The 23,721-nt window shown below is 43.2% G+C and overlaps 1 pseudogene; it reads right to left on the reverse strand.

The window, feature by feature from the left end:
- Positions 1-4,231, reverse strand: part of LOC127199055 (centrosomal protein of 41 kDa-like) — a 31,796-nt pseudogene extending 27,565 nt beyond the window's left edge.
- Between the last annotated feature and the right edge of the window lie 19,490 nt (positions 4,232-23,721).

Raw genomic sequence — 23,721 nt, forward strand, 5'->3', positions numbered from 1 at the left:
ATTTTAAACTCCAGAGGTGATCCCGTCAGTCTGGGGCACCATGGCAGCTGAGAAACACACAGAACATGGAGGCTGTGGTCTCCCTCAGGTCACAACAAAGCCACAGTGGTCTCCTTTTCCACGGGCACACGCAGTGAGAGGTCAAGAGCAGGGCAGACAGGAGATGGCAGTCCAAGAGTGGCATCCACAGGAGGAAGCCTGCTAGCCTGGCTGCCTAGGCAGCATCTACTGGCTGGCTGTGTCCCGCTGGCCCCCAAACTGGCCCCAGCCATTTTATGTCCCCACTGTGCTCTGTCTGAGCTTTTCTGGACCCACTGACAACTGCCCCTAAAATGAAACATTGTACCTGAGGAGCTAAGAGCCTGGGCATTGCTGATCAGAGACCTCAATCCATGTCTCCCCAGCTTCATACCAGTCAGGCAGTCAGCCAGATACCATAGCCCTTTGGGGGCAGTTTTCTTGGCTAGGATTTGCCCTGCTTTTTGCTAGCATCATCACATTTTTATTTCTGCATTTCATTAGGTAACAGGCATTTATGTAATTTGATCTCGATTAACCCGCGTTCCTGTTCCTCTTTTCAATGGGACTCAAAAGTGACAGTAAAGAGAGTGGTTCCTATGATGCCTCAGAAGCAGCAAGAGGGGAGGCAACCACTTCCTGGAGCCAGTTAGTGCCCTGTGCCCCAAAGCTGCTCCCCTGGACATCTCTGATCCAAGCCTCGTGATGGACACAAATTCCTACAAGGAAAGGCCCTTCACCTGATGATTTCTGACTCCATGGCTCAGCATCAGGCCATGAGAAAAGAGGAAAGTGGCACTATCCTGGGAGGTCCTGCTGCATTGGGAAGTGTCCCCACCATGGCTGGCCACCATTGTACTGTGCTGCCCACCATGGAGGACAGTGAGGGTCCCCTGGAGGCACACACTCTTACCTTCCTTGGGAATAGCATGCTGGGAAATGCCAGTCTTCATCACCAAAGGGAGGTTTTCATTGACCTGTGTGACCAAGAAGATGATTTGGTTTCCCCTGGGCCCCAGGGGCCTTCTGTGTGTCTGCAGCATTCCTGCAGCACATGGCCTTACGGAGGACAGTGTCCTTTCGGCCGGCCCTTTTGTTCACTGGAGCGTTGTGTCTACTTTTGGTGAGAGGGTAGACTGTAAAATGGCAGTGACGTGCAGAAAGGCTAGAGTCGTGCTGCAGAGGCAGGAAGACGGAGACCTGGGTATCCTGTCACCTGCATCCTCACTCGCCACTCTCAGAAATGTCAAGGCTGGTAAAGAAGCTTGCTAAAGTGGTATGCCTCATCCTTACACTCTGCTGTGTGCCCCTTGCTGATTCTCCGCTGTGTTTGACTGCAGAAGGAAGAGAGTTAGAGTCGGGTTAACTGAAGTCGGAGACTCCATCCCCATGCTGCCTGAGGGATTCCTTCCAGAGACTTCTACTCAGGGCGTGAAACGGGACTGGACTTTATACTTTTCAGACAAACACTTATGAGGCAAAATTGAAGCTTATTAACAACAAATGTTAGCGTAGATCTATGCATTTACTTAATAGAAAGAGAGAGACAGGCTGGAGAGATGGCTCAGAGGTTAAGGCCACTGACTGCTCCTCCAGAGGTCCTGAGTTCAATTCCCAGCAACCATATGATGGCTCACAACCATCTATAATGTGATTTGATGCCCTCTTCTGGCCTGCATGTGTATATGCAGGCAGAGCCCTGTATACATAATAAATAAATAAATAAATAAATAAATAAATAAATAAATAAATAAATATTTTTAAAAAGAAAAAAAAGAAAGAAAGGAATAGGGGAAAGAATAAGACACAACTGAGAGCATGGATGTGGGGATCTTAAGGAAGCCATCTTTAATTGTTTTAGTCAAAGGCATTGGACAATTTAGATTGTTCTGAAGTTACATCGCAAAAGTTTGCTCCTTCTCCTCCTCCTCCTTCTTTAAATAAAAGATGTCATAGCTTTCTGGAAGTTGTAATGGGCCTCAAGAGTTACACAAGGCAGTGAAGACGGGGTTATTTTTGTTTAACTTATTCATTATTTTACTGCCAGTGGGGTTTCTTGTGATACATCTAGATATTTGAAGGTTCATAGCTGGGAAAGAAAAAGGCCATACGGAAAGGTAATCAATACTTAGGATCTAATCATAGTTTATTGTTACTTGATCATTTTTATTTGAAATACCACCATAAACGGAGATAGTTTCTCTGTGTAGGGAACCTCCACAGCAGAAGTTAATTGTCCTAAATTCAACTGGCAAGAGGCCTCAACCACAGTCCACGTCCAGGGCTTCTTTTCCTTTCTATGTGCCTTAATGTCTACTATCTTTAGATCCTCCCAATAATAGCATTTTTTCAAGGCCTGAGTATCATAATAAAAGGCTTGATCCTGTCATATATGCCAGAATTCTCTTGTTGTATTGAGACAAAGACTCACCATGTGGCCCAGGATTCCCTGGAAATCATCATGTAGCCCAAACTGATCTAATATTTGTGGCAATCCTCCTGCCTCGGCTTTCTAAGTTCTGGGATTACAGGCATGCACCATCATGTGTTGTATCTAAATATAGAATTTTAAGATACACTCTTATTTCTTAGTCCCATTGTGTCCTTTTGTCCATTCATATAGTGCCCATCCTTAACATTTGGCCAATATGAATAACTTAACTATATATTAATAAGTGCTGTAAACAACATAGGTATGATTAATAACTGGCTGAAATTTTAACAGTATTAATATTTTAATACTAACCTTTGTCACCTGGCAGTATCATTAAGTTGTAAACAGTGATATGAAATAACTTTGTTAGCGTAATTTCTACCAAATTCTAAATAGAAGAATTGAGGCAGGAGAATAGGAGCTGGGTACAGGAGAAGGGTCCAGGTACTAACATGAACGGTGGCAGCAGAGGAACCTGGGAGCCCTACCTCCCTGTAAGCTCCTTCATTCCATAGAGTGTGCCCTTGAGTCACAAGAACCTTGGAGAGGTGAGTACGGGATTAGTGAGCCATAAAAGGTCTCTAGCCCTCTCCTCAGCCCCATTGTGTCCTCTTGGAGGCAGACTCCAGCCCGACACACCTCTAAGCATCTATGTATCTCTCCCTTAATACGGCATCTCCTTCCCTGGAACTATCCACATGAAAGCTTATTGCAGAGAGGCACAGAAACACGGAAACCCAGCGCTGCCCTCAACATTTAGAAGCATGTCTGGGACAGCATGGGGTCTAGACTAAGACACATGCGACATGGGTACTGAAGCCCTGTATCCTAAATGGCAACATCAGGATAACTTCCTTGAGACCAAGAAGAGCTATTTTAGAGATAGTTATACTACCTTATAGGGTTTTATTTGGTTTATGTTATTATGAGAGACCAATATAAACCCTTGACATCTCTCATCTTTCCACAGCATCCAGCCCACTAGTACGTCACTTTTTTTTTTTTTTTTTTTATAACAACGATTGACCTGAAACTACTATTTTACAAATGATCTTCGGCAGAAACACTAAAGCCTGGAAAGGTAAAAACTAGAATATCTGCTTGGGGGAATATTTGAAGTTGTGAAACAGGTTAATCTCATTAATGTCAACCCATCTGTACATCTGGGGTTTATAACAAAATACCAAGATTCTATCAAATGACAAGGGATGGACGCAAGGAATGGCTTTAAGCAGCACTTTAGTGTGCCTGCCTTTACCTGTCTCCTAGTAAATTAAACAAATATCTCAGATAGCCCTCAGAAAGTTTTACATGTGTCCACTGGATTTGGGATAAATGGACACGTCCCTGGCTTATATCTTCAAATACCTAGGGGAGAGTATTTACCTAAAGCTGCAATGGAGAACAATTCGTATATGTATATTCTCTAGGTTCCCACACAGACCATCCTAGATTACCTATTTAAAAAATATTTTAGTACTTCTTTAGTAGTTTTATGTAATGTGTCTTTATTATATTTGCCGCCCCCCTGCTCAGCTCTTCCCAGATCTGCCATCCTCCCTCCCCAACCCACTCAAATTTGTATTCTATCTCCTTCTCCCGCCCCCCTCCCAATTCATCAAGATAAAGCGGTGCTGCCCAAATCTTACTGGATGTATAGTTTTCCAATGCCGTGTGGGTCAACTTACCAGGACTGCAGCCGTAGAGGAGAATTGTCTCTCCCTCTCCAGAAATGAACAGCTTCTCCACGGTGTGACTTGGTGTGGCCTGGGCTGGCATGGTCTTCTGCAAGCTGTTGCAGCCTCTGTGGGTTCACATGTGCAGCTGTCCTCCTGTGTCCAGGAGACACTGTGTTACCGTGTGCCATCCATCTCTCCTGGCTCTTCGACTCTTCCCGCTCCCACCCTCCCGCAGTGATCCCTGAGTCCTAGGAGAAGGAGGTGTGGTGTAGATGCCCACCCATTTAAGGCACTTCACAGTCTGTGATTTACCGCATGTTGGTGGGTTTCTCTTAGACAGTATCTACTGCAAATAGAAGCTTCTCAGATTAGAGTTGAAATACAACATTACGACTGGGCTTAACACTATGTCTAAATAACAGAATAAAAGTACAAGATTCTCTCTTAGGGCCCGTGACCTATCTAGCCATAAGTTCCTGGTGCCAGATATGGGTTTCATATTGTAAACAGAGCTTAAAATTCAACCAGGAAGTGGTTGGTTAGTCACATGATATTTGTGCCACCATTGTACTAATGAGCATGCATTGCCAGACCGGTGAATACTGTAGCTTACAGGATCTGTTTGATGATTATTTTTCTCCCCCGGAAGTGTACATAGCATGCTTAGTACCATAAAATCTAGTCAGTATGAAGGAGGCATTCAGTTGAGAACCAGTTTGGGTCCTCCATGTTCTGTGACTCATGTGCCATTTCTTCAGCAATGAGGTCTGACCACCATGTTCTGGAGGCTAACCAAGAGCAGTGGCCATGGCCTGTAAGGTTTGGAGGTCTATGGTACCTCACGCGACAGCTTCAAAGGAAGTAAGCCATTCCTGTCACTGTTCTTCTTTGTTAACCTCTGGGTCTAACTGGGGCGTTGTTGATCCATTGCACTGTAATGTGGTTCTCAACCTGTGAGCCATGACCCCTCTGGGGGGGTTGCCTAAGACCATCAGAAAACACAGATATTTACATTAATGTAATTTACATTACATTATCAATCATACCAGTAGTAAAATTACAGCTATGAAGTAGCAACAAAAATCATTTTATGGTTGGGGGAATCACCACAACATGAGGAACTGTAAATTAAAGGTTTGCAGCATTAGAAAGACTGAGAACCACTGCATTACAGGGAAACTAAACTCTTCCATAGCCTGAATATTAAATCAGTGTGTATGTGTGTGTTGTGTGTGTGTTGTACTTTTTTTGAAAGGTCTTTAGTGTTACTTGTCCTTCTCCATAACCCCTCCTCTATCCTACCCTACATCCTCCACGCAAATTTAACCCTTCCAGTTTCATTATTCCCTTTTAACCCTTAAAACAAGTATGTTCTCTCTTCCCTAACTTGAAAATCCCTCCAAATAGCCCGAGTAATGAATGTCCTGCCACCTATGAATGCTCCAAATGAAACACAAATATCTGAATATTGAAAGCTTACATTCACAGATGAGAGCAGACATGTGATGCTTCTCTTCTGGGTCTGGGTTTTCTCACTCAGAGTAATTGTTTCCAGATCCATCCATTTACCTGAAAATTTTGTAGCTTTATTTTTCTTAATAGCTAAACAATATCCCATTGTCTATTCACCAATTTTCATTATCTTCACACTTTCATTGTCTATTCATCAGTTGGTGGACATCTAGGCTGCTTCCGCTTCTCGGCTACGGTGAATAGAGGAGCAGCAAGCACAGATGAGTGGGTATCTCTAGGGTAGGACTTGGAGCTCTTTAGCTCTATGCCCAAGAGTGGTACAGCTGGGTCATGAAGTGGCTTAAGCTGTTTGAGGAAGCTCTACAGTGATCTTCATAGTGGCGACGCCAGTCCGCACCCCCACAAACAGTGAATACATCTTCCTCTTTCCTCACATCCAGGCCAGCATTTTTCATATTTTTTTTTAAACTTTAGTCATTCTGACTATGGTGAAATAAAATCTCAAAGAAGCTTTAATTTGCATTTCCCTTATGGCTAAAAATGTGAAACAGTTTCAAAAAGATTTTCACAGCCATTTTTATCTTATCTTCTGAGAATTCTGTTTAGTTTTATGCCCTATTTTTAATTGAGTTGTTTGTTTTCTTGTTAAATTTAAACAACATTTTGAGTTCTAGTCACTAACCCCAGGTGTACAACTGATAATCTTTTTCCCATTCTGTGAGAGGCCTCTTTATTCATGCGATGGTGTCCCTCACTGTACAGAAATTTTTATGAGGTCCCATTTATTAATCATTTGTTTTAATTCTCCTGCTATTGGGATTTGTTTAAAAAGTCCTTTTCTGGGCTAATAAGTTCAAGTGGAAGCCCCACTGCCTCCTCTATCAGAGTCAGGGGTCGTCAGGTCTCATGTGAGGCTCTTGATCAAGTTGGAGCTGAGTTTTATGTGAGGTGAGAGATGAAGGCTTCCAACATGACCATTGTTGAAGATGCTGTCTTTTCTCCAGTGTATATTACTGTCTCCTTTGCAAAAAAAAAAAAAAAAATCTGGTGTTGAAAGGTGTATGAACTCATACATAGGTCTACAATTCTGTCCCATTGATCAATTAATATATGAGCCAATTTTATATCCTGTCCTTTGCTGAGTATATTTATCAGCTGTAGGAGGAGTTTGTTTGGAGGGGGATGGATCTTTTACACTGTAGAATCATCACCCCCAAATAATGATACTTTGATTTCTCTTTTTTTATGTTTCTATCCATTTGCTCTCCTTCATTTGCCATATTCCTCAAGCTGAAACTTTAGGTTTTTATGTTGAACAAGAGTAGGGAAAGGTTTGGGATTTCCTTTATTGTATCCTGTGTATTGTTTTTCATTATGTTGAGATCTGCCCTGTATTCCTACTATGTCTTGTACTTTTATCATGAAGAGGTTTTGGATTTTGTCAAACATATTTTCTGAATATATTGAAATTATCATGCAGGTTCTGTTCTTTAGTGTATTTATGTGGTTGATTATGCTTATTTATTTATGTATATTGAATCAACCCTACATCTCTGGGACCGAGCCAACTTGGTCATGGTGAATAATTTTTTGATGTGTTATTGAATACCATTTGAAAATAGTTTATTGAGAATTCTATACAACAATATGGGCTATGAGGGAAATAATAGCTTGATAAGGAAGAGTTTTGAAATATTGCTTCCTTTTATGTCACATGGAATAATTTGAGGAGTGTTGGTGTTAGTTTTTTGAAAGTATGGCAGATTTCTGTACCAATCCATCCAAACATGAGCTTTTATTTAATTTGAAGATTTTAAGTTACAGATTCTATTTATCTGGGTGTTATGGGTTTAAGTTATTTAGCTAAATTATCATTTAATTTTGGAAGGTTGTATAGACCTAGAAATATGTCGTTTTAAAAATATTTTTATTTAATTTATGTACATTGGTGTGAAGGTGTCAGATCTTGGAGTTACAGACAGTTGTGAGCTGCCATATGGGTGCTGGGAATCGAACCTGGGACCTTTGGAAGAGCAGACAGTGCTCTTAACCACTGAGCCAACTCTCCAGCCCCAGAAATATGTCATTTATATTAGATTTTTTTTTTTTGGTTTGCTGAAGAATAGATTGTTTTAAATATTTATTATTTTTTATTTATTTTAATTTCAAAGAGTAAATATTATCCTCTCTGAGTCTGTGGGTTGTAGCATGATTATCCTTTACTTTGCAGATAATATCTACTTGTGAGTGAGTACACACTATGTTTGTCTTTCTGGGTCTGGGTTACCTTGCTCAGAATGACTTTTTCTCTAGTTCTATCCATTTGCCTGTAAATTGCATTCCCTGTTCCTGGAATAATGACTCATGAGATTAAAAACATATATTTACAAAAACTTAGGCCATATAGCTATGCTTTTCTCTGACTAGCTCATGACTTAAAATAACCCATTTTACTAATCCATGGTTTGCCATGTGCTCAGACACGATGCACTTGCTCTCCTTACATCTTGCTGGCTGAATCTCCTACGCCCAGCTCTATTCCAAAATCCCTTCTGCCTGCAAAATGTCCCACCTTCTATATCCAGCCTCAGCCGTAGGCCATAGGGTTTTTTTTTAATTGACAGGCATTGTATCTATATAATACACAAGAAAGTCCTTCTACAGGGCATACACAGATCTCCCTGGAATGGGGAAATAGAATAGATATTGTAAGTAGACTGGGGCCAGGTAGGGACAGGAACAAGAGGGATCAGGTGGGGGAGAGGATGAAAGGAGAGAGTACTGGGAGAGGCAGCTGGAATTGGGGGACAATTTGTGGACAAGGTAGAAACCTAATGCAATGGAAACTCCCAGGAACCTATTAGGGTTACCCTAACTAAGTCTCCTAGTAATTGGGGTATGCAGAGCATAAACTGGCTCCCTCCTATAACCAGGCAAAACTTTCAGTAGAGGGTTTCAGAGATCAACCCAGCCACAAAACCTTTGATCTACAATTTGTCCTGCCTACATTGATGTGCTAGGGTAAAGGTGGCACAGAAGCTGTGGGAATGGCTAACCAGTGATGGGCCCAGCTTGAGGCCTGTTCCATGAGAGGGAGCCCACCCCTGACACTGCCTAGAGGACCAGAAACCAGAAGCTGGATGGCTCAGAGACCTAGAATAGAACTAAACACAACTGACAGAAAAAAAAGGCAACGAATGATGCCTAATGATTGTCTGCAATACTCATAGACTGGTGCCTAGTGCAATTGTCACCCAGCAACTGATGGAAACAGATGCAGAGACCCACAGCTAAACATTGGGTAGAGTTCTGGGAATCCTGCTGAAGAGGAGTGGGAAGGATTATAAGAGTTAGAGGGGTCAAGGGCACCATGAGAAAACCCACAGGATCAACAAACCTGGACTCACAGGGACTCACTGAGACTGAACTGAGAATTAGGGAGCCTGCATGGGTCTTAGGCCCTCTCTATGTATGTACAGTTGTATGTCTTGGTGTTTGGTGGGACTCTTAATAGAGGAAGCAGAGGCTGTTTATGACAATTTTGCCTAATTTTATGACCCTTGTCTGCCTACTAGCTGGCCTCATTCAGCCTTAATATAAGGAAAAGTGCCTAATATTATTGCAACTTAAAATGCCGTGTTGGGTTGATATCCCTGGGAGGCCTGCCCTTTTGTGAAAAGAAATAGGGAGGAGGTGGGGGCATGGAGGAGGTGGGGGCATGGAGGAGGTGGGGGCATGCGAAGGTGGGGGCATGGAGGAGATGGGGGCATGGAGGAGGTGGGGGCATGGAGGAGGTGGGGGCATGGAGGAGGTGGGGGCATGGAGGAGGTGGGGGCATGAGGAGGTGGGGGCATGGAGGAGGTGGGGGCATGGAGGAGGTGGGGGCATGGAGGAGGTGGGGGCATGAGGAGGTGGGGGCATGGAGGAGGTGGGGGCATGGAGGAGGTGGGGGCATGAGGAGGTGGGGGCATGGATGAGGTGGGGGCATGGAGGAGGTGGGGGCATGAGGGGTGGGGGCATGCGGAGGTGGGGGCATGCGGAGGTGGGGGGCATGGAGGAGGGGGGGCATGGAGGAGGTGGGGGCATGCGGAGGTGGGGGCATGAGAGGTGGGACATGAGGAGGTGGGGACATGGAGGAGGTGTGGGGGCATGGAGGAGGTGGGGGCATGGAGGAGGTGGGGGCATGGAGGAGGTGGGGGCATGGAGGAGGTGGGGGCATGGAGGAGGTGGGGGCATGGATGAGGTGGGGGCATGCGGAGGTGGGGCATGCGGAGGTGGGGGCATGGAGGAGTGGGGGCACGGAGGAGGTGGGGCATGGAGAGGTGGGGGCATGCGAAGGTGGGGGCTGGAGGAGATGGGGGCATGGAGGAGGTGGGGGCATGGAGGAGGTGGGGGCATGGAGGAGGTGGGGGCATGGAGGAGGTGGGGGCATGGGATGGTGGGGGCATGGATGGAGGTGGGGGCATGGAGGAGGTGGGGGCATGGAGGAGGTGGGGGCATGAGGAGGGGGGGGCATGGATGAGGTGGGGCATGGGGAGGTGGGGCATGGAGGAGGTGGGGGCATGGATGAGGTGGGGGCATGGAGGAGGTGGGGGCATGGAGGAGGTGGGGGCATGCGGAGGTGGGGGCATGCGGAGGTGGGGGCATGGAGGAGGTGGGGGCATGGAGGAGGTGGGGGCATGCGGGTGGGGGCATGGAGGAGGTGGGACATGGAGGAGGTGGGGACATGGAGGAGGTGGGGGCATGGAGGAGGTGGGGGCATGGAGGAGGTGGGGGGGCATGGAGGAGGTGGGGGCATGAGGAGGTGGGGGCATGGATGAGGTGGGGCATGGAGGAGGTGGGGGCATGGAGGAGGTGGGGGCATGGATGAGGTGGGGGCATGGAGGAGGTGGGGCATGGAGGAGGTGGGGCATGGAGGAGGTGGGGGCATGGAGGAGGTGGGGGCATGGAGGAGGTGGGGGCATGCGGAGGTGGGGGCATGGAGGAGGTGGGGGCATGGAGGAGGTGGGGGCATGGAGGAGGTGGGGGCAGAGGGAAGGAGGGGAACTGTGGTCAGGACATAATTTATGAGAGAATAAATTTTAAAAGAATAACTATTATAATTATTTGACTTTCCTCAGCATTTAAATGTCTCCCTTTAATATTTAATTTTATTAATTTGAATCATTTCTCTCTTTGAGAGATATCACCTCAGGCAAAAGGATGGAAAAAGACATTCCAAGCAAATGAACCTAAGAAGCAAGCTGACATAGCTATTTTAATATTTTAAAAAATGGACTTCAAACAAAAACTAATCAAAAGAGATAGGAAAGGACACTACTTTCTCAAAGAAAAAAATACACCTAGAGGTCATTGCAATTTTAAACATTTATACACCAAACACAAGGGCATGCAAGTTCACAAAAGAAACACTATTACAGCTTAAATCACATATTGGCCCTCACACAGTGACAATGGGTAACTTTAATACCCTACTATCACCAAAAAGACAGGTCTCCCATACAAAAATTAAACAGAGAAATGTAGTGAGATTTTTTTTTGTTTCTTAAAAAACCCAGTTACGTTATGTTATTATATTTTTGTTTTAATCCTAGGTGTGGGGTATGAGGCTGTTTCAGTTTATCCACAGCTGTTAACTACAGAGGTGTGATCTTTGACAGCTGCAGATAGTTTAATTCTGGGGACTCTGAGAGACTATAAAGTGGGGAGCCCCAAGAGGATCTATGGTGGCTGCTGCTCACAGCGTGCCCTCCACCCTCTGTGGCTGCCACTAGTTTGTCCTGCATTTGCTGTTGAATTTTCTATGGCTGGTTTGCTGGTTTGCTGGACTGCTGGACATCTTGATGATAAAAATTGAACTTGCCCTAAGGAACTATGTCTCTAATCAGTAGGAAGTAGACTATAGAAGTCTATGGCCTCCTTTTCCCTTTAACCTTCTGTCTCTCCTACCTGGTTTGGGGACTGGAAGGGATTAGAGTGGATAAGGGAGGTAAAAGTATAAGAAACCAACAAAGTATGGTAAAAAAAGAATATGCACCCAGCTGTAGGGCTTGAAATAATGGAACATCTGGTTTCCAATATCATAGAAGCAATGGCAAGGTATGAAGGAATGAATATACTGTTTTGGTGTCAGCAAAAGGCTTTTTTTTTTTCAGCTGCTGCCCCTAGATTCTCTTCTACTTTGCTCCTAGAGGGGGTTTCCTGTTTTTTTCTTTCTTTCTTTCTTTCTTCTTCTTCTTCTTCTTCTTCTTCTTCTTCTTCTTCTTCTTCTTCTTCTTCTTCTCCTTCTTCATCTTCTTTCTGCATTCCATTTCAAATGAAGTTGGGAGAATGGCTAAACAACTGGAAAAGTTGTGAGTGGATACAGAGGGGTCTAAGAAACAATAAAACAAAACAAAATGGATAAAATAGGAAAAACAGAATGGTCACTCTATTCTCTCATTTTTGAAAGGACTGAAGAATTGGATGTGCAGCTAGAGTTTGCAGATCGAGTTTGTGGTGCTTAGAAAGAGAAAGGCACCTGAGAGCATAGAACAAAGGGTTCAGACCTGATAGCTGGGAGCAGGAGCTCCCCAAAATTGCTGCCAGGTCCTTTGTGCACTTTCTGTTTCAACTCCAAGCAAACTTGAACACAAAGCAAGTCTCAGTATATACAAGAAAATTTAAATAATACCCTAAATTCTATCTGGCCGTAACAAACTAAAGCTATAAATCAACATCAACAGAAAGTATATAAATTAATGGAAGATGAACAACTCACAACTGAATGAGAAAAAAAAAATGAGTCATGACAGAAATTAAGGAAAAAATGAAAGACTTTCTAGAATTGAATGAAAATAAATACAAAGCATACCCAAACTTACAGCACACAATGAGGGCAGGTCTAGGAAGCAAGTTTATAGCATTGTGTTTATATTTTTTAAAAAATAGAGAAATCTCATTCTGGTAACTTAAAAGTGCATTGAAAGCTATATAACAACAGGAGAGCAAGCAAGAAAGGACATTCAGAAGGAGTAGACAGCAAGAAAAACTAAACTCAGGCCTGATAAAATAGAAGCAAACAAACAAGATAATACAAAGAATCAATGAAACAAAGAGTTGGTTCTTTGAGAAAAATCAATACAATTGACAAACCTTTATCCAAACTAACTAAAAGTCAGAGAGAGAAGATCCAAATTAGTAAAATTGGAGATGAAAAGGGGGATGTGACAATAGACACCGAGGAAATGCAGAGAATCATAAGAACATAGTTTAAAAACTTGTGCTCCACCAAACTGGAGAATCTAAAATAAATTGATAGTATTCTTGATACATACCACTTACAAAAGTTAAATCAGGAAGAGATAAGCAATTTAAAGAGATCTATAATGCCTGGTGAAGCAGAAGCAGTAATTAAAACTCAGCCTAAAAAAGCCCAAGGCCACATGGCTTTAGCACAGAATTCTGCCAGACTTTTAAAGAAGAATTAGCACCAACATTCCCCCAAATCATTCTACAAAAATAGAAATAGAAGGAAGATTTCTCAGTTTATTTTACAAGGCTACAATCACCCTGATACTCAAACCACATAAAGACTCAACAAAGAGAATTACAGACCAATTTTTATTATGGACATAGATGTAAAAGTTCTGAATAAAATAATTGCAAACTGAATTTAAGAGTGCATCAAAAAGATCATCCATCATGATAAAGTAGGCTTTATCCCAGAGATTCAGGGATGGTTCAACATCTGTAAATCAATAAGTGTAATGATTAGCCATATAAACAAACTGAAGGGGGAAAAAAAAGCACATGATCATCTCATTAGATGCAGAGAGGGCTCTGACAAAATCCAACGCCCCTCCATAATAAAAGTCCTGAAGAGATTTAGGGATACAAGGAACATACGTAAACGTAATGAAGGCACTTTACAGCAAGCCTATAGCTAGCATCCGATTAAATGAAGAGAAACTCAAACCAATCGCACTAAACTCAGGACAAGACAAGGTTGCCCACGCTTGCTATACCTATTCAATATAGTCCTTGATGTGTTAGCTACAGTAGGAAGACAACTGAAGGAGATCAAGGTAGACAGAAATTGGAAAGGAGTCAAAGCACCTTTATTTGCAGATCATATGATAGTATACATAATTGATAAGAAAAAATTCACCAGGAAACTCCTACAGCTGGTAAACACTTTCAGCAAAGTAGCTGGATACAAAATTTTCTCAGAAAAATCAGTAGCCCTCCTATATATAAATGACAAATGGACTGAGAAAGAAATCAAGGAAACAACACTTTTTACAATAGCCTAAGATAATATAAAAATCTTGGGGTAACCAAGAAAAAGTGAAAAACTTTTATGATAAAAATTTAAGAACATTGAAGAAAGAAATTGAAGAAGATATCAGTAGATGGAAAGATCTCCCATACTCATGGATCAGTAGGGTTAATATTGTTAAAATGCCCATTTTAAGAAAAGCAACCTACAGATTTAACTAACCCCCATTAAAATTCCCACACAATTCTTTACAGATCTTGAAAGACAATCTTCAGCTTTATATGGACACACACACACAGGATAGATAAAATGTCCCTGAATAGTAACAGAACTGCTGGAGACATAGCCATTCCCAATTTCAGGTTGTACTACAGAGCTATAATAATACAAACAGCATGGTAGTGGCACAAAACTAGACATACTGATCAATGGGATCAAACTGAAGACCCAGACACAAATCCACATACCTATGGATATATGTTTTTTATAAAGAACCCAAAATACACATTGGGGGGAAAGGACAGCATCTCTAAAGTGGTGCTGGTCAATCTGACGTCTGTACATAGAAGAATCAAGATAGATGCCTACTAATCACTCTTCACAAAACCCAACTCCAGGTGGATTGAAGTCCTCATCACAAGGCCAGATAAACAAAATCTGATAGAAGAAAAGGTGGGGAACAATCTAGAGGTCATTGGCATAAGAAAAGGACACCAATTAATACATGGGACTTCATGAAACTAGAAAGCGTCTGTATGATGAAGGACACTGTCATTCAGACAAAGCTGCAGCCTACAGAAAGGGGGAAAAAAAAGTTACCTACCACACAGCCAATAGATGGCTAATATCCAAAAAATATAAAGAACTCAAAAAGCTAGATAGCAAGAAAACAAATAAACTAATTTAAAAAATGGATTTCACATCTAAACACAATTCTCAAAACAGGAAATTGAGTAACTGAAACACCCTTAAAGAAGTGTTCAATATTCTCGGTTATCAGACAAATGGAATTTAAAACTATTTTGAGACTTCATTTTACACTAGCTAGATGGGTAAGATCCATAATAGAAATGGCAGCTCATGCGGGCAAGGGTATTAGATATTGACAAAGGCCTTCTCCGCATCCAATGGGATGATCATGAAGTTTTTGCCTTTCAGTTTGTTTATGTATTGGATTGTGCTTATTGCTTTGTGTCATACTTCATCATGGTGGATTGTCATTTTGATGTGCTCTCAGATTCAGTTTGCAAGTATTTTCATTGAGAATTTTTGCATCCATGTTCATAGAGATTTGGTTTATAATTTTCTTTTCTTTTTTTTTTAAGATTTATTTACTTATTGTGTATACAATGTTCTGCTTGCATGTGTGCCTGAAGAGGGCACCAGATCTCATTATAGATGGTTGTGAGCCACCATGTGGTTGCTGGGAATTGAACTCAGGACCTCTGGAAGAGCAGACAGTGCTCTTAACCTCTGAGCCATCCCTCCAGCCCTACACTTTTCGTTGTTGTTGTTGTTGTTGTTGTTGTTGTTGTTGTTGTTGTTGAGTCTGTATGGTTTAAGAATCAGGGTAGTTATGACCTCATTTTAAAAATTAGGGAATGTTCTTTCAGTTTCTATTTTATAGAATAATTTGAGTAGTCTTGGAGTTATTTCTTTTGAAGCTCTGATATAATTCTATGCTGAGTCCATCTGGCCCTGCACTTTTTTGGTTGGGAGACTTTTAACTAATTATCTCAATAGAAGTTATGGTCTATTATATTTGCTTATTGGATCTTGATTTAACTTTGTTAGGTTATATATTCCATTTCTTTCAAGTTTTCCAGCTTGGTGAAGATTTCTAGATTTCTAGAAATCTTATGTTCTAGAAACCTTATGTTTCTCTCAATTTCCTCAGTGTCTGTTCTAGTGTCCCCTTTTCTTTTCTTTTATTATTATTACACATGTATAAGACAAACTACATACAGCAGGGAGAACCATGTGACAATCATGAGAATAATGAGTTCTATACATGTTACATTCATAGTGATTTGGCCATCTGCATTCGTCTTGTTTGAAGTAAATGTTTTTCCTGTCTTGTTGGGTCTAAATTTCTGAATGAGATTCAATATTTATCCTATCTCAATTCTAATAGCTTAACTTCTTTATCTTGATCTAAAACGATCTTATCCCCTAACCAACTAAGCTTGGTTGTAAAACTATACTATCTTGTCTTCAGTGCCCCTCAGAGACTTGAGAAAGAATAAAATGTAAATTCCTGAGTGAACCAGCAGTGTGGGTTAGCAGCTTCCAAAATGCATAAACTGCTAATGTCCCCTTTTCATCTCTAATTTTATTAATTTGGTCTTGTTTCTCTTTTAGCTAAATTAGATAAATAAAAAACACAAATAAATAAAACTGGAGATATAAAAGGAGGTGTTATCAGATACCAATGAAATTCTTAAAAAGCAATAGAACACGCTGTCCCCAACCCGCGGGTTTAGTTATTCGTGGAGTGGCGAGGAGGGTCGCAACCTGTGAATAAAGCAATGGGAGAGAGAGAGACAGGGACCCAAGGAAACATTGCTTGTCAAGGGCCGTTTATTGTAAGGGGGTATCCAAATTTAAAATAAGCTTCTGGGAGGGCGGGGGATAGGAAGGAATGCAGTGAAAAGTTACAAAATCTTCTGGGCCAGGCCCAAGGGCAGCAGGTGTGGAGTGGGGCGATTATTCAGAAGTCGCGATACACCGAATGTTCTCTTTCTCAAGGTCAGGCTGGATCTTTTGTGGTTGCCAGGCAGAATAATTATCTCAAGTATGCAGACAGCTGTGGCTTTCAGCCAGCAGGGCCTCTCAGCCACTGGGGCAGGTCAGGCAAGGTCCTATGCCTCCTGACAACACGTCTTAAAATATTACATTTCTTTCTTTCTTTTTTTTTTTTCCGAGACAGGGTTTCTCTGTGTAGCCTTGGCTGTCCTGGACTTGTTTTGTAGACCAGGTTGGCTTCGAACTCACAGCGATCCACCTGCCTCTGCCTCCCGAGTGCTGGGATTAAAGGCATGCCCCACCACGCCCGGCCCCAAAATATTACATTTCACCAAACCAAAAAAAAAAAAAAAAAAAAAAAAATTAAAGAAATGGATGAGTTTCTAAACTCTCATAACCCAAGAAAATTAAAGCAAGATGAAGTAAACAACTTAAATAGATGGATAGCTAGTGATGGACGGTGAAGATTGGTATCATCGGTGAGGAGCAGCAGCTGAGCTGGAGTCTTGGACATGGGAAAGCACATGGAAACCCATCCTTGCTAGAAATTCACAGGGACCAGTCGGATGAAGAACAAGAAACATCCTGTAAACAACAGATCAAGACTCTGGAACAGCAGCTTCCAAAGCACCAGTGATGAGGGAAGAAAAGGGAAAAGAAAAGAAATGCTGAAGGTGCGGGAGACAGAAGGAAAGGAAGGAGGCACGACATAAGACTGCTGACTGAGGAGGTAGGCATCTTCCTCAAGACCGCTGGTTTGGTGGCCTCTAAACAGTTGCAAAACCTCTGAGATGTCATTTCCTCGTCCCATTTCCATCTTGTAGTGAACAAAATGGCTGGCCGAAAGGACACTGTCCTTCCGTAGGTCATGTGCAACAGGAATGCTGCAGACACAGAGAAAGGCCCCTGGGGCCCAGGGGAAACCAAGTCATCTTCTTGGTCACACAGGTCAATGAAAACCTCCCTTTGGTGATGAAGACTGGCATTTCCCAGCATGTCATTTCCAAGAAAGGTAAGAGTGTGTGCCTCCAGGGGACCCTCACTGTCCTCCATGGAGGGCAGCAATACAATGGTGGCCAGCCATGGTGGGGACACTTCCCAATGCAGCAGGACCTCCCAGGATAGTGCCACTTTCCTCTTTTCTCATGGCCTGATGCTGAGCCATGGGGTCAGAAATCATCAGGTGAGGGGCCTTTCTTCGTGCGAATTTGTGTCCATCACGAGGCTTGGATCAGAGATGTCCAGGGGAGCAGCTTTGGGGCACAGGGCACTAACTGGCTCCAGGAAGTGGTTGCCTCCCCTCTTGCTGCTTCTGAGGCATCATAGGAACCACTCTCTTTACTGTCATTTTTGAGTCCCATTGAAAAGAGGAACAGGAACGCGGGTTAATCGAGATCAAATTACGTAAATGCCCGTTACCTAATGAAATGCAGAAATAAAAATGTGATGATGCTAGCAAAACGCAGGGCAAATCCTAGCCAAGAAAACTGCCCCCAAAGGGCTATGGTATCTGGCTGACTGCCTGACCGGTATGAAGCTGGGGAGACATGGATTGAGGTCTCTGATCAGCAATGCCCAGGCTCTTAGCTCCTCAGCCACAATGTTTCATTGTAGAGGCAGTTGTCAGTGGGTCCAGAAAAGCTCAGGCAGAGCATAGTGGGGACATAAAATACTAGGGCCAGTTTGGGGGCCAGCAGGACACAGCCAGCCAGTAGATGCTGCCTAGGCAGCCAGGCTAGCAGCAGGCTTCCTCCTGTGGATGCCACTCCTGGACTGCCATCTCCTGTCTGCCCCATTCTTGGACCTCTCCCTGCATGTACCTGCCACAAAGGAGACCACTGTGGCTTTGTTGTGACCTGAGGGAGACCACAGCCTCCATGTTCTGTGTGTTTCTCAGCTGCCATGGTGCCCAAGACTGACAGGATCACCGCTGGGGTTTAAAATCTTTGGGCCTCTTTCCTGTGCATGATTCGAATGTTTTTAGTTTTTGTTTTTGTTGTGTTTTTCAAAAACAAACTTTTATTTGATAATATTTTAAAAATTAACTAGAGCAGGAAATAATCATTTTGAGTGAGGCAATACAGACTCAGAAAGAAAAAGGCTGCATGTTCTCTCTCATATGTAGAATATGTGTGTTTAAACTGAAATGTCCCTAGGGAAAACTGGTCATGCCCCTTGTGGCCTGGGTGTGGGATAGCTGGCCTGCTGAAGTGAGTGTGGGAAGGCTGGCTCAGCAGCTCACCAGTTGCAACACACAGGAGAGCTAGCACTGCCCCTCACCTGGGCAACTCAGGAGAGCTGACTACGTTGTGAGGGTGCAGGAAAACTGGTGGACTAACCAACTCAGCTACCAGCTAGGCCCAGATTCTGAGCTTTGAGTTGGCCTACCCCCAACATCTACTCTATCTATGAGCTGCTGGGGTGCATGAAGGGGCCAGTCCTGCAGAATCAAAGCTACGGGATCTCCATAGCTCAGGGAAACTGCAGGGTATCTGAGAGGAATCTCGGGGGGGGGGGGGGGGGGTCCAGTCCTGATGGTGTGACAGAAGTGGAAGGGTCAATGACTCATCTGCAAGTAAGCTGTTTGGACAAAAGGGTACCCTGTGCAACACACCATGACACACCACAGCTCCCAACTAAGATTTTATTTTAATTTTTAAAATTTTTTTATTTTCTCTGTGTGGAAGAGGTTACAAGGCTGTAGAGCAAAAATGAAAGGACTGGTTATGAGTGGGGTTGGGGTGCATGATGGGAAATTCACAAAGACTCAGTAAAGATTCAGTAAAAACAAAGTAAAACAAAGAAGCTAGGAAGCCACGGCCATGGCAGTGTATATTTTAAGGGAAGGGCGATATGTAGGTGATATGAAAATGGGAAGGTGAATGACGCAACAGGAAGGATTGTATGGTGTGGAGGAGAGGAGGGCTGAGTAGAGGAGGGAGTATGGTGGTGGCTTACCAACACTGAAGAGCTTTGAAAGCGTCATATGGAAATATACAAGTTTCCAAAATATATACATATATAAAAGGGATTTAAATGAAGTTAATCTATAACGGAGATACAATATCTCCCGGAGACACCACAGCTTATCAAATGAAAACCCCAGTGATAGGTATGGGTTAGGGTTACCTCTTTTCAAGTGGTCAGTGGGTTCCCATAGTTAGCAATTCCTAAACACTATAGGCTATTACCATTGGTCTTGGTTACTTCCCAGAACTTAATGGTAAGACCTTGTTGCTGAAGATATCATGTACTTGAGTTATGGGACACAGAAGTCAAGCTTCATCTCTGCTAGCTAGGTTTCATAGTACTGGATGTTTCTATGCACATTACTGGGGCAAAAAAAAAAAGTCATCAACAGATTTCCTCAGCAATGAGCTTAGCAAGCTACAAATCAATGAGCCTTGAAAAGTATGCTAGCTAGCACAATACTGACATAACGCTAACAGGCATAACCAAGCACTTTTGATTGGATTTAAGACCTGTTCCATGAGACAGAAGTCATGCCTAGTACCTTTAGTTAGGCCAAGAATCATGGTTATGTACGTCCTAGGTCCCAGGAGAGAACCTAATGATATTATTTTGATAATTGTATTTCTACCGCTGTGATAAAACACTACAACCAAAAGCAACCAGAGGAGAAAAAAGTTTATTTCAGCTTACAGTTCTATATTATAGTTCATCACTGAAGGGAAGTCAGGACAGGAACTCAAACAGGGCAGGAACCTGGAGCCAGGAGCTGATGCAGGAGGAGAGCTGCTTACTCAGTCACTCCTTATCACTTGCTCAGCCTGCTTTCTTATACCACCTAGACCCACCCATCCAGAGCTGGAACCATCTGCTGTAGAACGGGTCCACATATACCAACCATCAATCAAGAAAATGTACCACAGACTTGACCACATGCCAATTTGGGGGGGGGGGGAAGCATTTTCTCAACTGACACTAACCTGTGTCAAGCTGACATTAAAAAAAAAGAAAAACAAAACAAAACAAAAATCCAGCCATGGTAATAAAACAAAAACAAAAACAAAAACAAAAACAAAAGAAAACCCAACTTTCTCCTAAGTTTTTATCTTTAAACCCATAGGTCAGTGAATCTCTCAATTGCCATTAGAGCTTCCTTTTGCAGTAGACGCCAGTTAATACAGTCAACATACAGAGAATAAAGACTGTGTGGTGCTCTGCTCTAAATATGACACCGATAGTATCTTTGGTGGCCTGGTGGCACTCAAAGAAAGAATAAACAGGCTACCAAGATGAGACTTGATAGCCTATGACCATATAGTGGGGGGGGAGGTGCCCCTCGGTCATAGACCTAGGAGAGGGGAATAGGATGAAAGCGGAAGTGAGGGAGGAATGGGAGGATAGTATACCTCACATCCCCACACCTCAGCGTTCATTATGGCATAGGGATCAAGAAATATTTGAACCCGGGTCCTCCAGAAGAGCAGCCAGTGCTCATAACTACTGAGTCATCTCTCCAGCCCACAACTTGGTAATGAGCAGCACATATCACCCTTACAAAGGACCTGAGTTCAATCCCAGGCACCCACATCAGGAAGCCTACAACCACTTCTAACCATCTCCAGAAGATTGTTCTTCTACAGGCAAAATAAAATACACGCATGTGTACATGCCCACTCTCTCCCCCATAACTAAATAAAATGAAATAAAATAAAGAGCAAGGTTCATAGTGTACAAAGTCATAAGAGGCCATTTGGAGGTAAAAAAAAAAAAAAAAAAAAGAAAGAAAAGAAAGAAAGAAAGATTGTAAGAGCTACTAGCCCAAAAGGCACATTCCACAAAAGTCTTCACTTACCAGGAGATTGGGATAGATGTAAGGACATCCTACTGGGACTCTAGGTAAGAGAAATATAGGAGATGGGGAAATAGAATAACCCAGAGGGACCTAGAAACCTACAAGAACATCGTGATGAGTGGATCTGGGCCCAGGGGGGTCTGCTCAAACTATTGCACTAACCAAGGACAATATAATAGTAAACATCAAACCCCTACTCTGATCTACCCAATGGACAGGACATTCTCCACAGTTATGTGGAGAGTGGGACTGACTCTGACATGAACTCTGGTGCCCCATATCTGACCACCTCCTCTTGGTGGGGAGGCCTGGTGGCACTCAAAGAAAGAACAAACAGGCTACCAAGATGAGACTTGATAACCAATGACCATATAGTGGGGGAGGAGGTCCCCTTCAGTCATAGACCTAAGGGAGGGGAATAGGGTGAAAGTGGGAGGGAGGGAGGATACAAGGGATGGAATAACAATTAAGTTGTGATCTGAATAAATAAATAAAGAAAAAAGAGCCAGTGGTAGAAATTCTGCAGTGAAATAGGATCTGTTGGTCATAAACTCACAGTACCTGTGCAACATGAATAAGACCTGCCATGAATATCAACATGGATACCAAACCAGCCAAAAATCTCACTGTGGATGGAGGGGACACTCATGAAATCCTCACCTTAGCTGAGGAGCTTTGCAAGTCACGGCTATTGGGGGAAATAGAGTCAGTTTTACTCAGGAATGTGTCCCCTGAGAGGCTATCCATGTTCCAGTAGATGCTCCTACACCCGTGTGTGTGTGTGTGTGTGTGTGTGTGTGTGTGTGTGTGTGTGTGTGTGCGCTGCACTATGTGGATTCAGGGGGCTTAGGAACAGATCACAGAGATTTTGGAGGTAAAGTGGTTGGGGGACTAGGAGAGGAAGGAATTGGGGAGATTTGATTAGAACACATTATAGACATGTAGGAAATTTTCAGATGATGAAAATAACGTAAATAATAGAGCGCATATCAGTAGGCCATTTGATTGTGGTACAAACAGAGACAGTCGCAGATCACTCACGCATACACAGACAACCTATTTTCTCTTCAGCTGTTTTTTTTTTTTTTCATAAGTTAATAAAAGAGTTTCTCTCGCCAAGTGTAGTGACACCTGTCTGTAATCCCAGCACTCAGAAGTTGAGCCAGGAGGATTAGTGTGAGTCTAAGGTCATCCTTGGTTACACTGTAAGCTCCAAGCTAGCCTGGCTGTATAGAGTGAGACATTGTCTAAAAGAAAAAAATAAAGCAAAACAGAGGATTGTGGCTCAGTAGCTAAGAACAGTTGCTGCTCTTGCCGAGGACCTAGGCTTGGTTTCCAGCACCCACAAGGAAGCTCACAACCACCTGAAGCTTCCCTGCCATCCTGTTGTTCTGATTACCTACCTGTTGTTCCATAAACGGACGAGTGTGCTTTTGTTTGCACGTGCTCTGCCAAGCTTCTCTCATGCCAGCGCGCTGCTACACTCAGTTCTTAGGCCTTGACCCAGTGTCGTCACCTCTTTGAACAGCCCCAAGTCATTAACTACATTGTGTCCCCAAAGTTCTACCTCCCTCTCTTACATCAGATTTTATGTGCTACTGCAATGATTAGACTTTATGTTTTTGTGTTCTCACCCGGCCACTCCCTCCCTTCAACACATTGTCTGGCACCCACAGCTGCCGAAAACTGTTTTTGAAGAAAACAACCCTTAGACTATGGTCTGCCCCTTCAGACCAGACCCCAAAGCCTGAATCGTGTAACCTTCCAACTCTCTCTGGGACGGAGTTAAGACACAGTGAGCGTGGTGACTTGACAGCTCTCCGTCACACACGCTGTGCTGAACCAAATCATGTGATGTGGCACGTGCTGCCGCTCCTAAGAGGTTATAAAAATGTTAGGTCTTTCCTTTGTTCTTGGGATTGGACTGAAACTCCTCACGGGGATTTGCTCAGGGAGAGTCTCTGAAGGCTCCTTCAGCCCCCTCCCACCATGCCTTCTCTGAGTGCCCACCCCGAATCTCACTCATAATGGAGCCCTTCTCCAAGTTTTAAAGGGAAACTTCTCCTTCCTTTTCAGGCCCTACCATGTTAAGATCTGCATAGCGAACTGTCTGACTTCTCCCTTTTACCTCAGGGCCCCACCGCGGCCCCAAAGCTTCTCTTTTTAATAAACTTCACATCCAAAGGAAACCCCAAATTATGTGTCATCTTCCCTTTTTGTTTTTGTTTTTTTTGGTTTTTTTTTTTCAAGACAGAGTTTCTCTGTGTAGCATTGACTGTCCTAGACTTGT

This window comes from Acomys russatus, chromosome 15 (assembly GCF_903995435.1).
Source record: "Acomys russatus chromosome 15, mAcoRus1.1, whole genome shotgun sequence".
NCBI lineage: Eukaryota > Metazoa > Chordata > Mammalia > Rodentia > Muridae > Acomys > Acomys russatus.